General features: G+C 45.8%; 1 long non-coding RNA gene across 2 annotated transcripts; it reads left to right on the plus strand.

The window, feature by feature from the left end:
• Positions 1–58: 58 nt before the first annotated feature.
• Positions 59–5,106, plus strand: LOC104349857 (uncharacterized). 2 transcript variants are annotated; one of them, XR_015183774.1, is made up of 5 exons: positions 59–103; positions 178–233; positions 2,512–2,599; positions 4,773–4,824; positions 4,966–5,106. It is a non-coding gene; the product is annotated as an uncharacterized LOC104349857 (long non-coding RNA). The 2 variants fall into 2 exon arrangements; XR_015183773.1 differs by lacking the exon at positions 4,966–5,106 and having other exon boundaries at positions 4,773–4,945.
• Positions 5,107–12,442: the final 7,336 nt, after the last annotated feature.

The raw sequence follows: 12,442 nt of genomic DNA on the forward strand, positions 1-12,442 counted from the left end.
ACCAGGCGGAAGAGGCCGCCCGGCAGCGCGAGCCCGCGTGCGCGAGCGCTCGGGCGAGGGGCGGCGGAGCGCAGCGGAGCGGGCACCATGTCGGGCCGAGAGGGTAAGGCCGGGCCCGGGGCCGCCGGCGCCGCCCACCTGCCCCTCCGGGCCTCACTGTCTCCTCTGTCTTTGCAGGCGGCAAGAAGAAGCCGCTGAAGCAGCCGAAGAAGCAGTCGAAGGACCTGGACGAGGTAGGGCGGCGGGCGAGCCCCGGAGGCGGCTGCGGCACCGGGCCTGCGGCACCGGGCCTGCCCCGGCTTGTGGCGGGGCTGCTTTCCGCCTTCAGGCCGCCTCTCGTAGCAATACGTGTTTTATGGAACGTCGCGTTTGACCAGGCATCGTTCTGACGGTAACGCTTAGGGCCGTCAGGAGCAAGCGGCGTTTTCCCTGCTGACATCCCGGCTGCGTTCACGGTAACTGCGGCGGGGCTGGTGCTGGCTGACGGGAGAGCCCGGTGCCACGGAGGAGGCTGGGGCGTCCTCGCCGAAGTAGCGGGCTGTGGTGGGAAGCGTGACAGATCAACGCCGTCACAAGAACCTAGAACAGGGTACAAAAAGCGAGGATTGTCAAATGGTTTGAATAAATTGGGTACGAGTGAATCTCGTGTTGGAGATACTTAAACATAAGAGCTCAGAATATGGGCGTAAGCGGTTATTTCCAAGGATCATGGAGGGTGGGTGAGGCACCACTGGCTGTGGAAAGACAAGTATGGTGTCTCTGAAAAAGGAAAAAAAATAATCATAGTTTTCCAAGTAAGCTTTATTGTTAGAGAAATGGTAGAGCCAATTAAGTGCTTACAAGGATCCAGGTTATGATAATGTAAATATTAATAGCCAGTATGGTTTTTAGTACCACTGTGACAAACAAAGGGCATTCTGCGCTGTAGCAGGGCAGTGCTCTGTGTGTGAGGAGAAAGGCAATAGGTGCAGGGCTCCTGATGGTAGCTCATGTCGTGTTCTCAAGCGCAAGGCAGGAACGGGACCTCGGAGGGTGATGGAAGGTGAGCTGGCAGCATGCTGGAGTGCCCCGCTCTGTAACAGCTCCGTATCTGACTGCAAGGGCGTACTGAGGGGCTTTGCAAGATTTTGGATTGGATTGGAGTTTCAGTAGTATTTTGCTGAGTGCCTTGGTTGGCTGGTTGGCAATGCGGCTGATTCTCTTTGTTGAAAACAGAAAGTCAGGAGGGGCCACAGACTGTCAGAGGGCAAGATTAGTGGTCAAAGTAATCTTAACAAATTGGAGAAAGTTTGAAAAAGTGGATTAATTTAATGAAGCATGTATGCTCAGTCCCTTTCTTTGGTAAGAGTAATCAATGTCTAAAATACAAGGAGCGTGACTGGCTAAAGTCCAGGTCTACTTGAAGGATGTGAGACAAAGATCATACACGGACCGTGTACCTGCAAAATCGGGTGTGGCAAAAGGAGAAAATCATACAAGATGTATAAAAATCTTGTGTCACACACATTGTAATAATATTTCTTTTCCTCTCAGCACTGAAATACTGCAAGCACATGGGGGCAACACGTTACAAGGAAAAAAACCCACAGAAGTGGATAAATGTGAGGGATTGATTTACTACGAAAGAGACATTAGTCTACAAGGAAAAAAAACATTGAAAAACCTCGAGAGAGAAACAACATTGTGTTCTGTATGGGGTAGGGAGGGGAAGTACTAGGCTTACACTGCAGCAAGGGAAGCTTTAACTTAAAGAAGAGGAAAACCAGTTACAAAGGTAGTTGAGCTGTGGGCTGGGTTGGTGAAGAATCTGTAGAACCTCAGTTGTCAAGGTCCTCAGCTTAGTTCTCCCAGATCCTGAGTGCCAAGGGGAAAGACTACAGTCCCTTTCAGCCGGGATGTCTGAAGAATGGGTATCTGAGCTCTCTGGAATTCTGGAGGCTGTTCTGGCAGGGATGCTCAGCAGCTGGCTGGCCTGTACGATTTCCCAGCGGTCTCATTCAATTGCTTGGAACTAACACAAATGTACTAAACCCCATAAAAATAGTGACATATGCGTGGAAGGATTTCTTTTTTTAATTAATGCTTTTTTTTTAGGGAAAAGCAACCTTTTTTTTTCTTACATCCTATATAATCCAAGTTTTATTGTTAGGAAGCGCTTATGCGCTAGGCTCCCAGCATCACTGGTGGCATATTAATGAATGGATTTGGTGCAAACATCTGTCATGCAGGGGGCAGAAGGAGGTTATGCTGCAGGAAACGGTACTTGTTAAATTTCAGAAGGATCAAACATACAAAGTTAAAGTTTAGTCATTGTGTTCCAGTTCAGCAAAAACCCTGTCATAGTTCTGTAAGGTTTTGCATGTTTAGTAGTATTCAGCCATCTTGGACCAGTTCAGTCAGGTTTTTACTGCTGTTAGAATATTTCATTTGTTTCTCACTGCTTATCACTTGTTTTTGATTATTTTTTTGGGGGGAGGAGATGTTAACAAACACTGTTGTTCTTTTCTTTAGACAGATCTGGCATTTAAACAAAAGCAGAAGGAGGAGCAAAAGAAACTTGAGGAGATGAAAGCAAAGGCTGCTGGAAAAGGGCCCCTCAGTAAGTGATAGGAAAAACGGAGGGCTCGCTGGCTTCACAAATGTAATGTTTTTGCTTGGCACACATGAAAGGGCGTGTACCTCTAGGTTATTTAACATACACCAGTAAGTCGATGGCAGGTGCAGATGAGAAGTAACAAATAGAGGCTAATTTTTTATTTTATTTTTTCTTTCACTATGCAATTTCATCCCCAAATTACTGATGCAGGTTCTGATTTCGCAGGTATAACGGTGTGTCTGGCATGCTACCCGTTCTGGCGGGATGGTGCAGAGATGTTTCTACTCTTGTCTTTGCATGCCATCCTTTCTTTCTTGTTATATCACATGTAGGCTTTGCCACAGTCCTGAGAGTTTTAACGACTCCAGTACTTGCTCTCTTAGAGGATGAACTTCCTCAGGAGCAGTAGACTCCTGGCAAAAAAGGCCCCTCATGACTGGAAATCAGTCTGGCTTCAACCCTTTTGCCTAAGTGACTGTAAAGTACAGTGTGCCACAGAAGAAAGTTTGCAGTCTTGATGCTGCATTGAGCCTAGGCTTTGTCTCAGGCAGCGGTAGGAGGAGATAGTGTTAATGTGAGTCTGGGCACTCCTCCAGGAGTTGCAGTGATCGGGTTGGGGATGTTAAAGGGTGCACCCTGCCTATTCCCTCTAGGTGTTTTTGACCTGTGGTCCATAACATGACTAATCACTTCTCCATTCTGTGAAGACTTCACACCTTGCTTCCTGTTCTCTAGCAAGCTTTCAGTCTGGGAAGGTCCCAGAAAGACCTTTCCAGCAATCCCATAGCAACTTTGTTTTGCTGACAGCCTTTGCTATGGCATCTTGTCAGGTACACTTAACGATAACCTCGGAGATGCAGCAGGTCCGTGAGGAAGGATTTGCCATTTACAGAAGTCCTAGTAACTGCCACAAGGCTGTGTCTGTCCATTTGCTTTCTTACAGACTGTTATCTTCTCAGAGAGAAAGTCAGACTCTCTGGTCTGTAGTTCCCCAGTTCTTTACAGAACCCTTTCTGCCTCTGGGAGCTGTGCTGGCAGTCTGAGTCCTCTGACATAGGGGCTGTAATGACAAGTTTCAATCTTAGCCAGCAGTTCTGCATTTTCACATCAGAGCTTGTCAGTGCTCTTGGAGGGAATGCTGTCCAGACGCACTGACTGGGATATTTCTTGTTTATTTATCTCAAATTGATCTAGCTGCTCTGATTGATGGGCGTACAAAAGTTGTGCTGGGTATGGGACTCGGAATGTCTTTGGTGTTACAGACCAATGCAAAACAATTCACTGAGCCTCTCTTCTGTGTCCTTACCATCCTAAACTTGTTCTGCATAGAGTACTTCAGCTTACAGATTTCTTCATAGTTCTTTCCTGCCGTTATTACTCTGCCTTTTTCTAGACTGAGTTTCAGTCATCTGGTCCTTGTCCAATGCTTGCCAAAGCAGATAGTGATTATTGTGTGCTTGTGGGAGGGCTAGACTATTCCCAAGAGCCTCAGCCAGGCAACGGTGTTAGAATTGTATTGCCCTGCAAAGTGCTGTTGTCCATCAGCCCTTGCAGCGTATCTTGCTGCAGCCTTGCTATTCTTTTTTTCCTTTCCACCGGTCATACATTACACATGCTGTAAAAAACCGCATTTACAGAAAATGCTGCACTTGCTGCTGTGTTAATATGTTGTGTTCTTTCACGCTGCTTTAGTCCCTTCAATAACAGGGACTGCACAGAACAGATAATTACAGAGAACTGGAATTCTCACAATTCCAGTACCTGCTTCTGTAGAGCTTTGATCCCAGCTGGGGACTCTGTTGTTGTAGGGATAACGATGCTTTTATTCCCTTAGCCTTGAATTTGATTTGACTGGACTATACTCCTGCTGTATTAGAAACAAACAGCGGAGGGTGTCCATGGAGGAACAAAGGAATTGTTGAAATGTTTAGTTCTGTTGTAGATTTATGGGGCATATTTGGTTCCAGGAAAAACTTGTTTTCTAATGTTAAGTTACTCATTCAGAGTAAATTATGTGAGATCACAAACACAAAAGAGTAACGCATGCAAAAACAATTCACCAGTGGGGATCTGAGTTGTACAGGCAGACTAGTGGGGATTTGATTTTACGAGGAACTAAATTTGTAGCTAAGCTCTGTAACAGTTGTCTAACCAGTTGTGTTGTTTCTTTTGGCAGCCAGTGGTGGAATAAAGAAGTCTGGCAAAAAGTAGTTTGATCAAACGGCAGGGTAAGAAGTGATCAAGTTACTCAATGGATCTGCAGACTTCAGACTTGTGAAAACTCACTATCATTTGGGAAACATTGTACATTTTGTTTAGTCAGAATAAACCCTTTTTGTTAAGATGTGATATTTTCTCTTTACCTGTAGGTTTTGTTTTAAAAATGGCATTACTGTTTTATACTGGAAATGAAACTTTTACTGAAGACCACTTGTGACCTTCTGCAGCCTGCGTGCATCTGCTGGTTTGGTAGTCATGTGTGAGAATAAATTTCAACTTCTGCTCTCTTTTGACAATGAGAGTCAGGATCTGAGTGTTAAAATCTGCAGAGTTCTAATCTGGAAGCTTAGGTTTAGCTGCAGTTGTCCAAGACGTGGCTATATCAGCGCATGCTCTAAGAGCTGGAAGTTTGCTCTAAACAAAAGCTTGGGTTATACTTCCATTGCCAGCAAAAGGGTTACCTTAGGGTCAACCACTCTCCAAAACAATACTTTTCATACTACTGAAGTACACTGTAGTGCTATGCCCTATAGTCCCAGTGGCTGCTGAACATACACTCGCCTTTGTTGTACAGTCACCTACACCTTGTTTTCCTTCTGTGTACTGACAACATCTTGGCTCCTTTACACTCATAGCAGTGCCTTCGAGGGGGAGAGGGAAGAGGAACCGTGCTTATGGGACTATAACTTGATTTTTTAAATGAATAGCATTGACAGTACACTGGGTATGGAAACTTCAAGGAAGGAATATGATGTTCCCAAGGTAGTTCCCCCCTCCAAGGGGGAAAGAACAGATGTGGAGCACTTCCTACCTGAGTGGTAATGGTGGGATACAGACTGCTCCCTCTGTCAGGGGAGGGGGGGTCGCTGCTGTAAACAACGAGGCACTTTGACTGCATCTGTGGGGAGTTACATGGTAAATCTGAAGACATGTTCTGACTTCCTAAGGAAGAGGCTGTAGATGTCGGTTGTCAGTGCGCTAAGAGGGTGTCCTTGTTGAGGTGTTTCTAGAGGGCTGGGGCGTTACCTTCTGAGGGTGAGACTTATTCCAGGGACACACCGTTCTTCGTCCTCTTGAAATACGAGGGCCCATTTCCGCAGGGCAGGAGTGGCGGGTACCCTCGACGCCTGGAAGAGGACGGGGAAGCCCTTTCCCCGCCGCCAGCCCTTCCCCGCCCTGCCCTTCCCCCGCCGCCAGCCCCTCGCCCCTCAGCGCCGCGGCCGGGCCGGCAGCCTCAGCAGGAGGCGCGCGCTGCCTCAGCCTCTGCCGCCCCCTCGCGGTGGCGCCTCGGCTCTGCAGGAGCCCGCTGAGCGCATGCGCGCTGCAGCCGCGGGAAGGGGGGGGCCCCCCCCACCTCGCTGGCCAATACTGCGGGCGGCAGGCTCGCGCATGCGCCCCCTTTCTCACACGCCTCGGCTGCGGCGACTGCCGCTGACGCATGCGCACTGACGTCTGCCGCGCGCACGACGGTCTTCGCGCCCTCGATTGTTTTCTTGCAAGGCGTGCAGATTGCGCGTGCGCAGAGCTTCCCGCTGGCCGTGCTGCACGCCTCGGGAACGGGCCGCCTCTCCGGAGCTGCCAGGGCCGCGGTGCAGCCCGTCTTTGCTGCGTGCTGCTCGGCAGTGACTCCGCGGAGCTCCCACGGGGCTACGGCCGCCGACGACTCGGGACCGTGCCGGGCAAGGCCGCCCGGGTGCACGGCCGCCTGAGGAGAGCGCGGGCAGCCGCATTGCGCATGCGCTCGCCTTCTGTGGCAGCGGTCGGTGGGTGCGCGGCGCTGGGGCGAGGGCGGGCGGTCACCCCTCGGACCGGGGCACCGGGTACCCTCTCCCCAAGGGTCAGAACATCTCCACCGTGGTATGAGGGGTGGTAATCCCAGGCTGCCCGTTCCCCCCCACCGAGGAGCCCGGCCTCCCCAAAGAGAAACCTCCCCGACCTCCCCCTCCCGTAGGCTGCTGCGCTCCCGGCGCTGCGCGGGAGAGGCGTTCGCCAGCAGCCGTGCAGAAGGTGTTGGGCATCAGTACTAGAGCAGAAGCTGAACGCATTTTGTCATGGAGTTCTGTAAGGACCACAGTCCTGTGTGTTTTTGTGGCACAGCGTCCCACCAGCTCTAATGGGGCAGTGGCTTATGTTAATGGCTTTCCACACACTCTGTGCAGGAGTGAGGTATGCATTTTTGGGGAAGCGGGACCTGAGCGCTAAAGTACTTCACAACCTACATGAATAAATTTAGGTTATTTACACTGGTCCAAGTGAAAAAGAGCACTTAAGAGTAATACAGGATAGGCACTGAGTGGTGTTAGCACCTCTGGATAAAGGCTAGAAGCCTTTCTGAGCGATATGAGCAGAAGGAACATTCTCTGAATTCTGGTCACAGCTGCAATCTGAGCTGGAAGGCTGGATAACTACAGCAGTTACGGTCGTACAACACCTCTGTCAGCAAAAGCCCGTGTTGCCATAAATATGTGTAAGGTTTCACTTTGTACTTAAAGGTCAAAGCATGTTAATAATTGAGTGTGATGGTGGCTGAACATGATCAGGCACCTCTGTGTCTCAAATGATGACAGGAGTTAATGGCTGGGGTGGCAGCACACCACCAGAGCAACATCTTGCATTGCCTCTGGATCCCTCTTTTTAAATGAGGCTAAACTAGTTTTACACTTTCCAGAAGATGTATAGGGGTTATTTTTTCTTCCTTAGATGCTAAGGAAAGTATTTACTTCTCCATGAAAACAGAATTTTATTTGGTTTAATTAGAGAAAGCAAGTAAAGCACTTTCTTAATTACAAAGTAAACTCCCAGCTAGAACTGTTATATTTCAACTGCATTATTATGAAAATTCAAGTTTCTACGGCCTGCTTGAGGCCCTGTTTTTGTCAGAGGGGTGAATTAATCCAATCATCTGTGTGTTAACCAACTCCTGGTACTTTATGTTTGTTCTTGCCTCTGTTTAACCTCTTTAAGATGCAAAATCAGTACCTTGGGTCTTATGGGTCAAGGCTGGATGTAAATTTTAGATGAAATTTCAACCGACTGAAAAAAGGGAGAGGAGGGAAGATCTTGCCCAAATTTAATACAAGATGGGAGGCATTAGGGTCTAGCAGGACTAGATTTTAACAACTTTAGAGCTACTGATAAACCTGATATCAGGACTAGGCCTCCTGGACACCAGAGGACTTGTATTAAAAACAGTTAATGAGGACAATGTGATTGATACAGCGTCTGCTTCTAACATTACAGAGTTGTAGCCAGATACTTTTTATCCCTTCTAGCAGCCTTAGCTGACATGCTAATAGTTCAGAGTCAGATCCTGACCCCTGCTGTCCTCCAAGGGGGTGAAAATCAGCCTTTTGTTAACAACAAAGAAAATTGTCTTCTCTAAAGCTCTGGAGATCAGATTGACTCCTGCCAGCTAGATAGAGCAGGTGATAAATTCAAGCATGCTTGAATGCTTTTTGCATTTGGGATGATGGTAACTTGTGTATCAGAAAAATATTCATGGAAAGACGTGGGACAAAGCTGCCTTAGGTACATTGCCTAAGAGCCAGGGACTGCCCCTGGCTCTGAGCAGAACACTGATGGCAACACGAGCCACCACTGGTACCTCTTGGCAAAAAGCTCAGTTGCAACACACGAAATCCAGCCATAGATACGGTGTGACCACAATTTTGCATGTTCAGAGAAGAATGAAAACACAAGCTTGCTTTGCTTTACTTACGCCGGTCATATACTGATGGCGGCAGATCCACACTGACGTAGCCCAAGTGTACCCCCACTTTCTGCTGTGGTGATGAGGTTGGTAACTTGGGGGTGGTGGTTTAAACATGAGGAAGAGGGAACGGGAGACATCATCCTCTAGATCTGGCCAGAATATGAGAGAAATATAACTTTGGCACTGTATCAATAAGCAACTGCTTGCCCCAGGAATTACAAAAGGAAATGAATGAGGTTGCCAATCCCAGCGAAGCTATCTTGAGGTGGTCTGAGTGAAATTAGAGTGAAATAGATTGAATAGAAACGTGTGCTCCACAGCATGAGAGAATATGCAAAAGTGTTTCAGCCAAAAATCAAGACGAGGGAGAGAGACCAAATGGCCAAGTAACAGACTGCTGCTGCGGGAGAGCTGTTCTCAATAGGCTTTAGTTTAATGTAGACATTGAACTGCCTTCCTGGCCAAGAGTCCTCCTGCATTTGATATCAGGCTATGGAAATGAAGCTGAACAGAGGAACACTTTGATTGCATCTTTTTACATAATGCTATGTAATAAATGGCATTTCATTCCTTAGTGCAGCTCCAGCTCAGTGTTAAACTAATGCAAAGACAATACAGCTCCTAAATCACATACATACATAAAATTACCCAGTCTGAAGGGCACAGAAAAAACAAAGCCCAGAAGGCAGCAGGAAATGAATGTCAGCGATTAAAATAGTAGCGGAATAGAGGCAAATATTCTTCATAGGGAAATCCATCGAAGGATACGATTGCTGCAATGAATTCAAGTCAAGCTCTAATGTTTTAAAGTACTTTGCCCACTCTCTACAGTTCAGCTCCAAGGAAATCATACCCTGCTCTGAATGACTTCCACATACTGATTCATGTCAGGTCTTAAATATGAAACTTCCCTAGCATCCGTCAGCCAGCCTGGAGAACTGTGTTTCTGCTCTGCCACGGATTTGCTTTGTGACCTTGCTCAAGACATTTTGTTTGTCAGTTTTCTCCTCTCTGCAAAGTGGGGATAGTGGTGTTATCTTACTTCAGAATAATATTCTGAGGCTTAATTAATAAATAATTGTTATGTACTGTGATTCTAGACTAAGAGTGGCTAAGAAAGCATGAAGTACACAACCCAAAACATCCTGAAACACTTTACTGCACTGCCCAGTGAGCTTCCGAACACTGTGAGGAGTTTCTCTTGCTTTTATGTTTCAGTTGATCCTCCCACAGCTGCCTTAAACAAAAAATTGGAAAGACGAGCACAATATAACAGAGATAAAACAGCAGTTTGAGTGCAGAGCTCCTGGGTCTAACTCTGCATGGACTAGTGATTCCTTCGGGGCCTTTAGCACCTCTGCCAATCTCCATCTTCCATTTCCCTTTCTCCAAACTGTGATGGTATCATTTGGACCCCCACCTCCCAAAGGAATTATGGTAGTTTCTAAGTTATGACCTCTCAAAGGTAGAAAATCATGTCAGTTTAATTATTTTTTTTTCCCCAATTTCTTTCAAACAGCAGAATCGCTCATTCAGCCTGATCTTACTTGTAGGAACGAAGAAACTACAGTACTAAATTCTTTCTTGCTTGAAATTTAAATATGGATTATTAAAGCATCTCTGGTCAAATGAGACTGTTTTTCCAATAGATGTCATAAAATACTTTAAATGCATTACCTGCTTTAAAAAAGCAGTGTGTCTAAGCTAGGAACCAATTCTACACTGCCTCACACATTGAAATTGCCCGTTACAAGTGAAATCTTAGATGTTTATTCCAGTGTTTGTTCCAACATACAGCTAAGCTGTTTGGAGTCCAAACCTACCATTCACTCATGTACACAGAAGTTGCATCATTTGAACAAAGCTTTCCCAGGCTGACGGTAGGAATCTGAATGAGGTCCTTTATTTCCTGTGCTAGTGCTGTAACAACCAGGCTGCCCTAATTCATTAGTTTAAACACGACAGTCAGTATTAAGTTGCTGATGTCAGACATGTTCCCATATCACATAAGCATCAGGACAAAGGTGGTGATCCCCCTGGCGAGGCTCAGCAGTGAAATCTGGTAGTGGACACCTAGGAGAGTTACTCGAAGGAGTCTGGTACCCTTAAGAAGTATTACGATCTTTACAGATAACTCTAGCTTAGCAATTAGCTTTTGCCTCGCTTACTCTGCGGGCAACCAAGCACTTCTCTACAAAACATTCCAACATTTAACAGCAGTTTCTATTTTCAACAACTAGTGGCACTGCAAAAGAACTGTTCCCTTAACTAGTCAAATTTGAAATTTATGTTTCAACCACTTACCATTTTTGTGGAAGAAAGCTGCTATGCAACTGTTTTAAACTCAAAGTTACATGTGACATGACACAGCATTTGAAAAAACTCTACTCAGATCAGGGTCATCAGAGGCTATTTCAACATTACTATGAAATAAACAGCAGAAAATAGGTGTATACTGGCAGAATTTCTTACAGAAAATCAGTAAGCTTAGACTGCCATCTCATGGATATCGACTAACCTGAGATTGTACCACATCTATGAGGGAAAAAAACCTGTGTTGATGCTGTCACATTTGGTAAAACCAGATGAGTAGGTAACATCTTCCTCTTCCTTTTAGTCATTAGTATATGACCATTATTTATTTTCGGGTTCTTTAGTCACACTGAAGAGATTCAAGGAAAGGAAGAAATATATGCCCTAATGCCACGTGCAGCAGCTGAGTTCAGGTCAGTGTCAGCAGCAGTAAAAACAAACGAGCTACTGCTAAGCTTTCTGTGCATTTCAGGTGGACGTGGCCATTCATAGAGCCATACTGTCCTCAAGTTCTAGGTCTGTTGAGAGAAACAGAAACTCAAAGTTACCATAAAGCTCCAGTCTCTTAACCCTTTGGGAAGGATAAAAGACTGGAGTATTTTCTGCCTTCAAAATGGCACCACTGGTGCTCTTGGGGGTTGTTCCTCCTGTGAGGGGTTATTCCTGCTCCGCAAAAGCCAGTGATATAGGAAAGAGGAGAGGTGGAAATGTGCTTATTAGCTGAGGTTAAAACAGAGTCTGGGGACAGTGAACGTGTTCTGCATGCTGATAAGTTTGCTCAGTGACCTTGAACACATTGCTGTTCACCAGGCTTTGAAAGCTGCCTGAAATCTGACTGAAGCACACGAGACTAGCACATTATCTCTGTCTCTTTGGCCAGTTCACTATTTGGTTCAAACGTTCACTATTTTGACAGTGTCACTGTTATGGAACTTCAGACAATCTATGAAATTGTCCATTCTAACCTGCTTTTCTAGGTCTTCAGTACAAATGGAGGTATCTAAGTTACCTTCAGAAATAAAGATGTTCTACATGGTAAGTAAGTATTATTCTCGTTTAGTAAGATTCTGAAATACGAGCTTGTTTGGTAGAGGTTGGTCTGCTTTTATATAATGACTGCTATATCACAGCTTTTGGAAAAAAAGTTTTAAATAAAGCTGTAAATATAACATGATGCAAGAAAAATGCCACTTGCAGAATTATGAGAGCATTTTCTAAACGAGTAAGACAGTAATTTCAGGTGTCAAGAATTCTACTTTAGTGAAGCGTTTATTCTTAGTCTAACCATCGTTATTTATTGATTTCTGCAATGCCTCTCTCTGATTTCCTTCACAGAATTATGGGTTAGATACGGACCTCAGGAATGCAGAAGCCATTACAACCATGTGATCTGCTGTCAAGCACTGTTCCCTAGATAATATTCTGCACTTCTGAAAGGCAGGAGATTAAGTAGGTAACAAATTTCCTAAAACCATTCTGTATGTAGCAGACGGCCTGCCGTTTCAGTACTGTTTCTACAGGTATCACTGAACCTGTAGTACCTCCAAAACAGAAGCTAACTGGGGAGTGACACAGTAGAGTTCATCTTTTGAAAGAAAGCC

The sequence above is a fragment of the Leptosomus discolor genome, chromosome 9, assembly GCF_034619465.1.
Source record: "Leptosomus discolor isolate bLepDis1 chromosome 9, bLepDis1.hap2, whole genome shotgun sequence".
Taxonomy (NCBI): domain Eukaryota; kingdom Metazoa; phylum Chordata; class Aves; order Leptosomiformes; family Leptosomidae; genus Leptosomus; species Leptosomus discolor.